This window comes from Hydractinia symbiolongicarpus, chromosome 6, assembly GCF_029227915.1.
Source record: "Hydractinia symbiolongicarpus strain clone_291-10 chromosome 6, HSymV2.1, whole genome shotgun sequence".
NCBI lineage: Eukaryota > Metazoa > Cnidaria > Hydrozoa > Anthoathecata > Hydractiniidae > Hydractinia > Hydractinia symbiolongicarpus.
Window position 1 is genome coordinate 32,844,598 of NC_079880.1, and position 15,408 is coordinate 32,860,005.

At 42.0% G+C, this 15,408-nt stretch overlaps 1 long non-coding RNA gene across 1 annotated transcript; it reads right to left on the reverse strand.

Annotated features, from left to right (window-relative positions):
- Window positions 1–12,260: 12,260 nt before the first annotated feature.
- Window positions 12,261–15,036, reverse strand: LOC130647456 (uncharacterized). Its single transcript, XR_008982856.1, has 2 exons — window positions 13,556–15,036; window positions 12,261–13,321 (listed from the first exon to the last, which is right to left on the reverse strand). It is a non-coding gene; the product is annotated as an uncharacterized LOC130647456 (long non-coding RNA).
- Between the last annotated feature and the right edge of the window lie 372 nt (window positions 15,037–15,408).

A 15,408-nucleotide genomic window follows, 5' to 3' on the forward strand; every position in this document is an offset into this window, starting at 1 on the left:
TGCTAAGTTAGGTAATTTACAAAACGCGAAAAATATTGCCCAAGATGGTTTAGAGGACAACACGGGTTGGAACAAAAACAAACTCGCCGCACGTATCTGTTACGTAAATCCGCCGAGCTCGCTTAGCTCTGCAAGGTTATATATAAAACTTTGGTTATTTGAGACAAATCTCATTAAATATTAACACAGAAAAACTGTGTTGGAGGGTCACGTGACAAGGCCTCCTCCAGGGTCATGTTCATATCGCCGTCCAGGGGTCAGAAAAGATACAAGATGCCCTGGGGACGAGGTTGACAGCGTGTATATCCTAGAGAAGAATTTACATAAACTGTAAAAAGTAATTTTTTCGTTGTTACTGTTTTTAACACTGTTTTTAAGTTTCTCGGCTGAGCGATGAAAACGTTGTCGCATAGCAAGCTCTTTCTGCTCCCATGCGTTTCTCCAAAGCGGTCGGACATGTTTGTTGCTGAATTTCTCCAAAAGGTTTACGAATGAGAAGGCATCCCGAAGTTCTCTACCAAACACTATTTCTGCCGGTGAAATGTTGCAATCCGGATCTGGAGTGTTTCTAAGTTGCATCATTGCTCGTAAGAAATTGTCGCAGTCAAGGCTACCTGATGGGCCAGTGTTGGATTGAAGAAGACGTTTTGTCGTTTTTACTGCCGCTTTAGCATGACCATTAGATTGAGGATTATATGCTGCGGATCAGTGATGATGCTGTACTCCCCATACTTTCAGGAAGGAGTCGACTTTCGAGGAGATGAATTCTGGGCCTCGGTCACTTGATATCTCAAGGGGGACACCAAAACGAGCAAAATAATTACGAAGGCATGCAATAAGGCCATCCGCGCCCGATTGTAGTGAACCGTGGGGTGACTGAAACACATCAGCCCATCCCGATAAGCGATCACCAACGACAAGGTTGTGGTTTCCCCCGTAGTCAAAAAAATCAGCGAACACTTCTTCAAAGGGACTCGATGGTGGGACAGTAACAGTGGCTGGAAGTAATGCTTGAGACGGAGCGGTTGTATTGCAGTCGTTACACGCGGATCTGGTTTGTTTGATGTAGTCCGTCATTCCTGACCAGAAGACAACTGAGCGAGCTCTGTTCGACATTGTTGAAACACCTTGATGAGCCGAATGAAGGATCCTAAGAATACGTGATATGAGTGAGGGAGGGACAACTATCCTGTCGTTGTACAAGATTACACCATCCAATTCATAGAAACCAAGGTGGTATTGACAGTACGGTACCATTTGCGGAACTTGACGAGCCTTATTTAGAATACCGTTACGTACCGTGGTGAGGAGACTTTTCGTGTCCGTTCTATTCACTATCTCTTTTGCTAGCTGTTCCCAAGAAACTGACAATGTAGATTTCGCGTCACGTTAAATGGAAGCAGCAATGATGGGTTCAGTTAAATAGAGAGTGGTGAGTCCTAAGACCTCCCCTTCCGGCGTAGGATGACGGGAAGCAGCATCGGCTGCATAACTATGCAGTCTTGCCTGGGACGTGGATAATATCAAAAGCCCAGGGCAAAGTTCGTTGTTTCAAACGAAATAAGCGTGTATTTGAGATCTCATCAAGAGTTCTATCACCAAATATCTTGACTAGTGGGTTGTGTTTTGTCGCGATAAGAAGATTGTTGCAGCCTTGGGTGAAAATTTTTGTCTGTTACAAACCCCAAGCTACGGCAAGTGCCTCCCCAACGATCGAAGCATAACGTTGTTCTGCGGATATCAGGAACCGAAAATCTGCAAGTGCAACGCGCCAGCCTTGAGGGCAATAGGTGGGTGATAGCATATCACATGAGCAATGTTTTTGCATTAGGAAATATCCAATACCACGGTTCGAAAAGTCAGGACAAAGGCATGTGTGACGTTGTGTATCAAAGATCTCAATGCCCTCCTTAATCGAATCGATAATGGCAACCTTGGATTTCTTGAATGCAGAATCCAGCTCTGGATTCCAACTGAACGAGTGTCGAGAAGAAAGAAAGGGGCGAAAAGGTGCCATGATGTCATGCAGTTGGGAATGGTTGCTAACTTGATTGACTAATCGAAACCAGCTACGGATATCGGTAGTTGACTTTGGGGTTGGGAAGTCCCTGATAGCGTTGTAAAATTTTGACAACGGTTCGATCTTATGCTCGGATATACGGAAGCCGGCTAAATTTAAGAGATATGGAAATGTTCCTTCTAGTGCAGTCGCGCACGCGCACGCACACACATCACAGCAAATCCCTGCTAATCCAGTACCATGCAGTGCTTAACCACGGTTATCCAGTACCATGTATAACCAGTACCATGCAGTGCTTAACCACGGTTATCCAGTACCATGATCCAGTTCCATGCAGTGCTTAGTGGGGTAAAGTCCATAATATGACGTGTTGTGCAAGGGTAAGTCCCTATAGAATGCTGACGTCATCAATGCTGTAAATGAGTCAAAAAATTCTAGCGCACTCTGTAGGGGGAATTCCCTTGTGATGCTATTAATCAACGCATGCGCAGTCAAGATGTGTTAGTCGAGCAGAATGAAATCCTCTGGCAAAACAAAAACTCAATACAATAAAGAAATGAACACACGCACTGTGAAACAATTATGTGATATCGCGAAAAGCCGTGGACATTACAAGCTACGCAAGGCCGAATTGATTTCTTTATTGGAGAATGTACCACATTACGCTTGGAGGCCACCTAAACAACCAGCTAAACCTGTGACATCGGAGAATGTACCACATTACGCTTGGAGGCCACCTAAGCAACCAGCTAAACCTATAACATCGGGGGATATGGATATCTTCGAGAAACAGGAGCTATCAAAAAATCGTCCAACCATAGGGGGTAAAATCCGGAAATAGCACAACTGGCTATTGCCCCCATCCGAGATGGACCTCTATGAACAGCAAGAGTTATCAAAAAACCGTTCTGTTGTAATGGATAAGATGCAGGGATGGTATAATTGGCTTGTGGACGCCGTTCCAAAGCCTATAAAAGAGGAAGTCAAAACATATTATACAGCCTTTAAACGAAGGGTGATGGATCTCTATAATAGGGCAGCCAGCGCGAAACCTACGCTTCATGACAAGGTAGAAAAAGAGGCTGCGAAGACTATCTAGAAGATATCCAAAATCTATATGAACAACCGGAGCAAGATTTTACGCCACAGGAACATAAGCATGCTCTCCACAGGACCTTTCAAACTTTCCGCATTCCGGGTATAGGGGGAGCCGACGTAGATGGGTATATAGGGATGGTGCGGCCCAACGTGAAAACCTTAAATGAGGAGCAGGTAGAAGATATGGGATCAGTGAAGGTACAGCTGTCCCTCTGAATCATGTGGAAGAAGCCATCAAATATGGAGGGGGCCAACGATGAGTACATTGAGGTGAAGAAGGCCTTCAATAGTAACATGACGTCAATTTTTCAAGGCAGCGACGTAAACGAGATGCTGGATATGATGTTTACATCAATCAAAACACACGTAGAACATGCGGCGCTACCCCAAAGTGGATTCACGATTAGTCGAATCATGCACCTTGATGTAGACTTCCACAAAATCAGGCTAACAAGAGGTTCATCGTATATTGAACTACCTAAATGGATAGCTTCGAAAAAGGCCATTATTAACCCAGAACATGAAGATGAGGAGTGCTTCAGGTGGGCCGTTATAACATCCTTACATCGTACAGAGATTAAAAGAGATCCACAAAGTATCATCAAACTGAGACACTACGTAGACCTTTATAACTGGGAGGGTATAGAGTTTCCGACAAGCACCAAGAGCATATATAAGTTCGAGGAGAATAACAAGGAGATTGCGGTAAACGTCCTATACATAACGAGAAAGAAGATCAACATCCTACGACGATCGGACGGACATAGCAAGCAGGTGAATCTACTGCTTATTACAGATGACAAGAAGAGTCACTACATAGCCGTCAAAAGTCTATCGAGGCTCCTAGGCAAGGAGACCTCGAAGAATAAGAATGCAATGCACTTTTTCCTAAACTGCCTACAGTCCTTCAACACGGTTGAATCACGGATAAGCATTATGGCTACTGCAAGGACCACGAGGCAGTTAAAATTACGATGCCGACAGAGGCTGAAAAATGGCTATACTATAGGGATGGCCAACAACAATTTAAAGTACCCTTTGCCATCTATGCGGATTTTGAAAGCTTATTGATACCGGTAGAAGATACAAGGGGAACAAAGACTAAAAAGCTGAGTACCATCTGGATGGTGCACATACTCCAAATTCGCCTATGAAGGTGTGGTGGCTCCCCTAACAGTATACAGGGCCGAGGACTGTGTGACGAAGTTCGTTAACCATCTGGAGGACGAGGTGACACGGCTATACTACACCTACCAACAGCAGCCCATGATGCCTCTAACAGAGGTCCTAAAAAGGCAACATGACGAGGCGTCGAAATGCCACATCTGCATGAAGCCGTTTGACGACTGTGAGTATAGCCATAAAGTTCGAGACCATTCCCACTATACGGGGCTGTACAGAGGTGCAGCGCGCGCGATCTGCAACCTAAGATACAAGATACCTAGTCATATACCTGTGATATTCCACAATCTCTCGGGGTACGACGCACACCTGTTTATCCGAGAACTGGGTGAGAAGTATGACACCCAGGACATTGGGTGCATAGCAGAGAATACTAAAAAATATATCAGTTTCAATGTGAAAATCAAGGTACCACTTGAAGGCATGGGATATGGCGATGGCGAGACGTATAGGACAATAGAGATTCGATTCATCGATAGCTGTCGGCTAATGCCATCCTCGTTAGACAAACTAGCAAGCAACCTCGCCGACGAACAGTGCAAAAATCTCCATTGGTTTTTCAACAAGGATGATATGTTTCAACTCATGCGCATTATACAGCAAGCTGAATATGAGTGGGATCAGTGATGAGGAATATGACTACGCAAAAAAGGTATAGAATTGTATAACTCCAGAGGGTGATAATGTTACTATGGGCGACTATCACGATGTGTACCTCGCTACGGACGTACTGTTATTGGCCGACGTTTTTGAAACGTTTCGGGACGTGTGCTTGACGAACTACAAGCTTGATCCTGCGCACTTTTACAGTGCATCTGGCTTAGCCTGGAAAGAAGCACTCAAGTATGCCGGGATAAGGTTAGAGCTCCTCACAGACCCTGACATGCTCCTGATTCCTGATGTTCGAAAAAGGTATAACCCAGGCCGTACACCGGTACGCCAAGGCTAGTAACAAGTATATGGGAGAGCAGTACGATCCAGAGGTTGAATCATCCTACATGTATTACCTGGATAGCAACAACCTATACGGGTGGGCGATGCGTTAAGACCTGCCAACGGACGGTTTCAAATGGGTATCGAACGTAGAGGCATTTACCGAAAAGCTCGTTATGGACAATAAACATGAGTACATTTTAGAGGTAGATATCGACTACCCGGAGAGGTTGGATGACAAGCATAATGAGTTGCCGTTCCTGCCGGAACGCACTATAGTCCACAAGGGCGATAAACTGGTGCCAAACTTGGGGCATAAACGTAGATATGTGGTCCATATAAGGGGCCTTCACGAAGCTATAAAGCATGGGCTTGAGCTGAGGAAGGTACGCAGAGTGATCCAGTTAAATCAAAAGCCATGGCTTAAGGGCTATATAGATCACAACACTAGGCTGAGAACAGCTGCCACAACGAGTTCGAGAAGGATTTCTACAAGCTAATGAATTTGAGCGTATTTGGCAAGACAATGGAGAATATCCGGAACCACCGCAACATCCAGCTGGTCACCAACAATGATAAGTACATGAAGCTCGTCATGAAGCCAAATTTCAAGGGTGAAAACCGGTTTAGTAAGCACCTCCTAGGTGTTGAGAGGGGTAAAACAGAGGTCAAGATGAACAAGCCTGTATATATAGGCCAGGTCATCTTGGGTCTATCAAAAATGGTAATGTATGAGTTTCATTACGACTATATGCAGACCAAATATGGTAGCAAATTGCAGCTATGCTACATGGATACGGATAGGTTCGTGTACCATATACGAACGGAGGACTTTTACAGGGATATCGCCAACTATGATGAGACATGCTTCGATACAAGTGCGTGTAGCAAGGACGATTACAGGCCCATTGGGAAGAACAAGAAGGTCGTCGGCTTGATGAAGGATGAGTTGAATGGTAAAATCATGACCGAGTTTATCACCCTAAGGGCCAAACTATATGCCTATAAGAGCCTTACAAAGAAGGGCGGTGACAGGAAAGCCTAGGGCGTAAAAAAGTGCGTTACGAAAAAATCCATCACCTTTGGCGATTACCGGCGATGTCTTAAGAAGGGCATTGATATCTAAAAAAGCCAAGTGCTAATTCAAAACAAGAGCCATCAGGTATATACCCAAGAGGTATCGAAGTTAGCACTCAACAGGGCAGATGATAAACGGCTCGTACAACCCGATCAAATTACGACTCTTGCCCGTGGCCATTACCGCCTAGTGTCTGCAAGGGAATAAAATGGAGGTGTGTTTGTATATCGCTATAATCCTACCGTATGCCATGATCGCGTTTTGCTTTTTTCGATATAGACGTATAATAAAGAGAATGTCAGATCTTACACGAGTATTTGATTATGCATCTGCGGAATATGAACATGTAGAGAAACCCAACGATAAACGTCAAGTCCTGAAGCAGGCATTACGCAAAGGCAAAGGGCACCTTTTACCAAAGAAATGCACAGAGGGGTTTGTCGACAAGGCTCCAGATGAGGCCATCGATAAAGTCCATACCGAATATGTACAACGTGAGCTACAAGAGAAGGGGAAAAATAATGACTACTCACGTGATTAGCCTGTATGCAAGTTTGATTAGGAACTTCGTCCACATCGACAATGTAGATGAATTGCGCAGGGATATCGAAGAAGACCATAATCAGAGACTCTATGACAGATCTTGGTATTCTGGTGTACTGCACTATTGGGAGGTGTTTAGCACCTATCTTGGTAGCAGGACATAACGCGAGATATATGGACAAGAAAAAGGAGGAGGTGGAGGAGAAAGATCTTTGAGGATACTTATAACAAATGAGTGAACAAGAAGGAAAACAAGAAGAGAGAGTCATTAACAAGAAGAACGAGGGTCGTGTCGCTGCCGGCTAGAGACTTGCTGAATGAAACCGAAAGAACAAGGCCAACTTACAGAAGAACGTGGGCAAAGGTTCTTCACCAGGTGATCAAGAACCTGCGGCAATCCCTAGCAAGTCAACGGACAGTATCTACATCTATGGCATAGGCACACTGGCCGTGCTTGCCATAGGTGTCGGAGTTTGGTACAAATTTGGTAGGGGTGGAAATGAATCTAACAAGCCGGCGACTCCAGAGCCTCAGCAGGGAAAACAGGGCTAAACTGAACCAAATATCGAAATGTTTAGGATGCTATAATATAAATGGCAACAAGCAAGCACATGGATAGCAAAATTAGTCCCAAGGAAACAATGGTTATTGACTCCTTATGGGATCCTTCAGGCTGGTATCTTATACAAACCTCGTAGCTATGGGTGCAAAGAAGGCTCTGGGAGTTTCTAGGCCTGGGGCAAAGATGGACCTGGAGGACGGCCTAAAACTCGCCGGCTATATGACGGCGGCGATCTTGTTCGACGAATACGCGATCAAGCAGGGCTGGTACAAGAAATCATTGATACCTCCAAAATGAGCGCCTAGTGAAATTTCTATATCTTCAAGAGATATAGAAATCAATATGGAGGAGGGTATAAAATGTCAAAAATGCAAACGCCATCTTACTATGGAAAATTTCTAGATCAAGGGAAATGGTCAAACTACAAGGACATGAATATGGTGCCTAGTTAGAAAGAAAGTGTTAAGGGGGCGGCACGTACGCCCCGGAAATCAGCCTCTGTATGAACTCATGACTATATGTAGGGCCCATATTGAAGCCCAGTTTTCCGAGGCTTATACCTGGGAGCTCTACGAATACTTGCATATACATAACAAGGTTCCATTTAAGTATGTGGAAACTGGCATTAGTCCGACGCTTGCCGAGGTTTCCAGGGCAATACACAAGGCGAGTACCTGGATAGTAAATGGAGAGCAAGGCATGTTCAAAGTGCAAGTACATTTTAACCCCTGACAAGTTCAAGATTAGGGGGAATGGTAGGACAAAAAGCTGTATAAGTTGCCTGGACAAGGCGAAGGGAAGGCGGCGTATCAAATGCAAGGACCATGCTATCGAACATGAAATAGACCCTCCTACTATTGAAAAGGAAATTCGAGGGCTTAAACAGGATAAGAATTACCTACTTCTCTATACCCTGTTCAGATATGACATTTTACACCAGTACGGCGGGTCTGTCGGCCCGGAGAAGGCACTGCTCATCAAAAGGTACCGCAAGGTATTGCGGTGCCTACAGGGAAAATTAACTTATACTCCGCTACCCCCCGAATACCAGACGCAAAATACCAAGCTATGCCCTGCCTGCGGGGGGTCTTTGGTGAATAATCATGGTGGTGTCTTCATATGTTCAGCATTTGCCGCGATATACCCAAAATTCATAACAGGAAGTGGAGCTACTATTGAATAAAATGTTAGACATTGTGAAGGAACCGTGCACGGCGATCTTCACAGGGCCTACTTCTTGTGTCAAGACGCAACGCGTTTTGAACCTCCTCGAGCAGGAGTATAAAAAGCACTATCACAATATAGTAATACTGTGCCCTACCCTGAAATGGAATAAGACATACCTTGAAAGGGCATCGCTTTGGAAGGACCCTTACGTGTTTCTGATTGAATGGATGTTTGAATGGATCCAAAAATTGTCCTCATTATTGGCAGGCGAGGAAACGGAGTTTGTGGTTGACGACGTCATAGCCGATGAAAGCCTCGACAAGCGTCGACAATCCCTACTTGAATTGGCTATTTCGGGCAGGCACCGCAAGCATAGTTTGTGGCTACTCACGCAGTCCTACACTGCTTTAACCAAGAATCTGATGTTCTAACCTCACGTACAAGCATGCATGCTTGTACGTGAGGTTAGAACATCCTAGGACTTGGAAGATTCTCAAATGACCGGACAAACAATCTACCTGAATAAATGACAAAAAGATGTCATCTCAAAAGGTTGTTATGGTGATTACCCCACACGTAGAAATGATATACGACGATTGTGGGGCTCCATGGTTCAAAAGGGCTGATCTTGCTAGGTTTTTGGGTATTGCAAATATTCGAACAGGATACAGAAATATTAACGGACAACGTAGAGATAAACTTTCTCAATCAGCCTCGTCCTGATTAGGTATGCTAGGAGGAGGGAAAAATGGGCATGATATATTTATTTCCGCCGAGGCTGTTACGGAAATCTTGGTTCGATGCAAAAGTTTGGATGCCATTAAAATTGCGTGGCGTTGTGGTATGGAAATCCAAAACATAAAGCTTTTATCCAAGGAGGAAGGCACCCTTTACAACATCCGCACCGCTTTTGACGGTAAAGATATGGTGATACAGCATCATATTGATGGATATAAGATCGACCTGTACATCCTGAGGTATAGGTTAGCTATCGAATGTGATGAATTTGGACACGCTGATAGGGATATAGGTTATGAGGTAAGGAGATAAAAACATATCGAGCAAGCCTTGGGATGCACCTTTATACGATATAACCCCGATGCCCCCAACTTCTCCATTTTTCACATCATTAACAAGATTTATCGCTATGTGTTTGCCGAAATTAACCTAGAGGACTATGACTTAAACGGGCGCTAATTTAAATACTCCAAAGAGTATTACAATTATCATTTTTGACCACGATGAAATCCCCTGGGTAGGCATCGGTATATAGAAAGATGTCGTCGCAAGTTATGTTTAACGCACGAGCCATTGAAACCCTAACCAACAACCATGATCAACCCATGTTTAAGCGCGCCGATTTGGAACATTTCCTGGGTATCGAAAAGGTTAAGAATATGACGATACCTCCATCATTCCTATCTACCAGGTCTGAAATAGTAGGGTCCAAGGGGGCATCTCCGAGATGCCCCACCCCTTCGGTAAGGCGAAAAATGGGCATGACGTCTTTGTCACGCGTCAGGCCCTAGAGGACAGGGATGGGGCCCTGGCCTTACTCAGTGATGAAATTGAGGATAGGGACAACCAGCTCATGGCACTCGGGGATGAGCTCGAGGATAGGGATGAACAGCTTAGTGTTCTTAAGCAAGACAACTCGGAACTACGGCATAGGCATGTTCCACACCGATATCAATATGATACCGTGCTATGCGTGGTTGATAAAAACGATCCCCACGAACATGGAAAAAATGGCATGCATAGGCACTATATGATCCGATGCCAACGTAGGCAACTTGGTGCAAAAATAAGCACGTTAGGGGAGATGTACCCCGAGATGGCCGTTAGGAAACCTGAATGCGACGATCCGAATGCTGTACATGCCTGGTGCCGATTCAGGGACGATACCCTAGGCAGTGAGAATAATTACCTCAATAACTTCACGTTACCGGACGATGATACGCGTGATCTATTCGAAGGGATGTTTGATGTTGATATGTCGTAAGCAGGCGCTAATTTTTACTACTCTTGTGGGTAGTAAATTTACCCCTTCAAGGGCAGGGGTTTAAAACCCCTGCCTATTGACCAGTTTGGCTGTATGTTAAAAGGTATTGAAATATCAAAAAGAGGGAAGCCTATGTACAAAAACAGCAATTTGTCATCAACTACGATATTCAGATACCCGTACTAAATTGCTGTATCAAGGCAGGGAAACTTCTATAAAAAATTATAAAAACTTCTACAAATTGTTTTTGAAACTTTTATAACACATTTCATTTTTTTCATAAATACTTGAAACTCTCCACAGTTTTTAAAACTTGAAAATTCTTGATCAAGCCAAATAGAGATGATCTGAGGAAGAGCTGAAGAGGAAGGATGGATGTCATCCGAGACTATTTTGTAAAAGGCTTTTCATATTCTGAAATAATTGGGTTATTGAAACATGTTCATGGGATTGAAATTAGTTTATTGACTCTTAAACGAAGACTCAGACAGCATGGCTTGAAACGTAGAGCTGTAGAGGGCAATCGTAATTCAAAACAGGAACTTGTTCAAGCAATCCAGCAGGAGATGAATGGTAGTGGTTCCATCTTAGGTTATCGTAGAATGCGAGCAGCAATGATGTCTAGGTCAATTATTTGCCGTCACGAAGACGTAAGATTGATAATAAAATCGTTAAACCCCGAAGGAGTAATTCTTCGAAAAAACAGACGACTTCACAGACGCAAATATGTTTCGCGAGGGCCTAATTACGCATGGCACATTGACGGTCATGACAAATTGAAACCCATTGGATTTTCGATCCACGGTTGTATTGATGGCTTCTCGAGAAAATTAATCTGGCTTGAAGTGGGATCCTCCAATAAACTCCCGGAAATCGTAGCAAAATTTTATTTAGACTCGATCAAGAAATTGGGAGGCATACCCAGTCAGATCAAGGCAGATGACGGTACCGAACATTCTTTAATTGAGCCAATTCATGTTTATTTACATAGTTCAACTGACAGTCAAAACAGCTTGGGTTCTTTTAGTATTATCTTTTCCCCGGAAAATCAAAGAATTGAGTCCTACTGGTCTACCTTAAAGCGTGATCGCATTGGTTGGTGGAAATCATCTTTCAGAGATATGACCGACCTAAATGTTTTTACGAGTTCGGATCCTGTGTTAGTCGATTGCATACGTTTTTGCTTTATGCCGTTAATCTGCAAGGAGTTACAGACTGTTCGGGATGAGTGGAATTCACACATTATTTCTAAGAGTAGGAACTCTGGCCCCCGTGGAAGACCGGATGTAATGTATTACTTGCCACATTTGTATCATTCCACTGATTGCCTAATAAACGTAGATGCTGATGAAATTGAACAATTTTATCCATGCGTTACCCACAACACAGTTGAAGATGTTTCCCCCGAGTTTAAGGAGTTCGCAAAAACTTTGATGCAGCAAAATGGATGGGACTTTCCTAATGTTGTTTCAGATGCGTTACGTCTGTACATGTACTTGCTATCAAATATCGAACAGTATTCATAGAACATAGTAACTCTTGAAACTCTTTTTTTAATCCAAATTTAGTATTACGTGTTTAATATCGAAGTATGAAACAGACCCCTTCATAATTTTCAGGCATTCTTCAATTTTCCCAGATATTTATACAATTGATAAAAAAAACACAATGAAAATAAATCGAAACAAAGTTTTTTATTGGACCTAAAAACCCTCTTAAAAATTGTATAAAAAAGTGTTAACAAAACAGAATACTGGAAACTCTATTCTGTGTCAGTTCAAACATAACAACAAAACAAAAAAGGATCCAAAATCAGTTTAAATGATGTCCAGCTCCCATTCAGAATTCTTGCTGAATTCTTTACGGAGTTCGCAATAATTATTATAAGTTGAAGGAAGTTCTAAGCTTGGTAAGCTACTGGTCTACGACTAAAATTCGATTGCGGTCGCGTGAAAATTATTTCTACTGTATCAACAACCATGTTATCTGAGCCTGTTATGAACTTCATAAATTTTTTCAACATAATGGTTTCCAAACCTCTCACATACCGCTTTAAATAATTGAATGAGTCTTGTTCAGCACTGCTACTCGTATGGACATTTTTGACCAAGGCTACAACCTTTTTTGTGGTTGGTTCCAATCTTTCATAAAACTTCACAATATTCTCCATGGATGAAAATTCTGGCTTCTTTTAAAGTTCTGAAAAGGCAACTTCCCAACATGAGGCTATAATGTGACTTTTCTGTACAAGTTCCTGGCGAGCTAATTCAATGATAACTGATTACACATTTCATTCTGTTACTACAGTTTTGCATTTGAATTGTTCCAAAATTTCAGCAAATTCATCACTGTGAATAACATTCTCACCTTCGTTTTTACCAATGGCTTTTGTCACCAACTGACTTTCATCTGATGACAAGTATTTCAGGAATGAAGATATCAGTAGCTTTTCTGGAACTTCTCCGAACAAACAAAAACATAAAAATGCTCGACTCAAACTGATTGGAAAGTAACCAGTGTCAACATACCCCTTTAAAATGATCATGCCAATTGCACACCACTCTTGTTTGCACAAATCATTTGTGGCACTCTTTCTTGCTCGCCATAAAAGCATGCATTGTATACTTCATTCCAGAATGAAGAATAAATATCCCGAGAAACACTTGACCCTGCACCATTTTCTTCTTGGCCACGAGGATCAATCCATATATATTGGATGTCATCTGTCACATTGATCTAAGATGAAAACCAAAATACAATGTGTCATTGTGTTATATTCTATATATGCAACAAGATAACTGTTATTATAGAAAAGCAACATAAAATAATAAACTGAATACTTTGGACTTTATGACTTAGGATACCTGGACTTTAAAGAAGATAACTAATTCAATAAGACATGTGTTTTTATTATTGTTTTATTGTATTCAGAGAGGGTCTTAATTATTGTAAAATACAAAATGGTCTCACCTGCTTAGTAATAAATAAATCCATCAACTCTTTCTTTATCGTCATGCGGTGTATTTTAGCAATGTGCCGTACTACGTCTGTAACATCAGAACTTGCGCTTGCATTATCCAAATTCAAAGGCTCGTTCCCACTGGTTGCTATAGCTATTGATCATCATCAACACAGGAAGGTTCAAACAAATTGCCAAACAAGTTCAAGTTGATATCTGCAATACAAGAAGCACTATACTCATTATTTTGGATGCAAATAATAATTGGTTTCCGATATAGCTGCAATTACAAACAGAACATATACGTCGCCTGCTAATTTCCTTTGGTACTATTATTGCATGGCAAAAGTTCTCAGTGAAAGTTTCAAGTAATCATTTTGTTTACTCAAAGTTTCCTGACCAGCTTCTTCATACCCGTTATCATGGTCATATGCTACAGATTTAGTTGATAAAACAAACCAACACTTCCATAAAAATAGACCTTTCCTTTCAATGTATGCCCAAAGGTCTTCATCTTCATCTAATGTTTCCCCATTTGGACCACATAACGACTTCATGCACTCTGATTCTGCCTCTATGTAACTATTACAGTCATTTTGGTCAAAATACAACTTCAAAGGTTTGTATTTAAGCTCTTCAAAATTCAATGGTGTTCCAACTTCCACCTTGGTGAATCGATATCCACCGCCATCTTTGTGTTTTACTATTTCGTATCCTTCCTATCCTTCCGATCCTTATGTCGCTCCCATTTCACTTGTACTTTTTTGATCTTTCGAGGTGTGTAACTTTTCGAAGAGGATGATGAGGCCTTTTGACGAACTCTTGACAATAAGTTGCCAAGACGAGTTTCTGTTTTCCGTTTTTTGTTAGCACTACTAGTGCTCGAAGAACTTGAACAACCGTCATCGGGGTTGTTTGCATTACAATAACTACTTGCTGTTGACTTTGAAGTATTCATCATGTACGATTCTACCTGGCTGCGTACAATTTGCTCCAGCACGGCGTCCATGTTTGTTTATAATTTAGTATCATTAATTTTACGGTAGCCGATAGAACCTTTCAAAAAAAGTTATAGAAGTTTCAAAGTTTTTTACAGAAGTTCGCAATTTTTTTTTTACAGAAGTTTTTTGAATTTTTCAATGAAAGTTTCTACTATTATGAATAGAAGTTTGCATGTTTTTCAATATTAGTTACTTCAATTATTTGTATACGAGTTTTTGTTTTTTTAAACAGAAGTCTAAATTTTTTGAATAGAAGTCTCAATTTTTTTTGTAAGTGTGACCCTTCAGTGCCATCGTAGCTTTGTTTACATACGAAAATGTAGATTAGTGCCGAGGTCCCACGCAGTAATTATGTATTTTACAGAACAAGCTGAAATCGGAGAATGGTGTATTGCGCCTTTGGATCAACTCCCGGAACCGTCCTAAGTTTAATTTCATATAAGACATAAAGTAATCCTTTCACTTACTCACCGTTAACAGGTTTAGCAATAACGTGGTTCAGACAAAAACAAATCTATTCTTGAAGATAAATTCACAATTAAGCACATTAAACGAGGCAAACGAAGCCTCGTATTACAAAGCTCCATATTTAGCATAACAAAAGAATCTCGATTAACATGTTTTATCGCATTCAAATCTTTAGAGACAACAAGGACACCGAGACAAAAAAAGATTTGCTCGATGAGTGTTTTTTTGTCTTGGTGGTACCAAACACATTTGTGTTATATCAGAGCCGTGTCGGAAGATCGATCAGAAGTCCCCCGCGAAGGAGAATGGGAAAAAAATTTCTAACAACACAAACACTATATACCCGCGGTCCACTAAATGTGCGCCCCTTCGGCGGGGCGCAATAAAGTATTGTT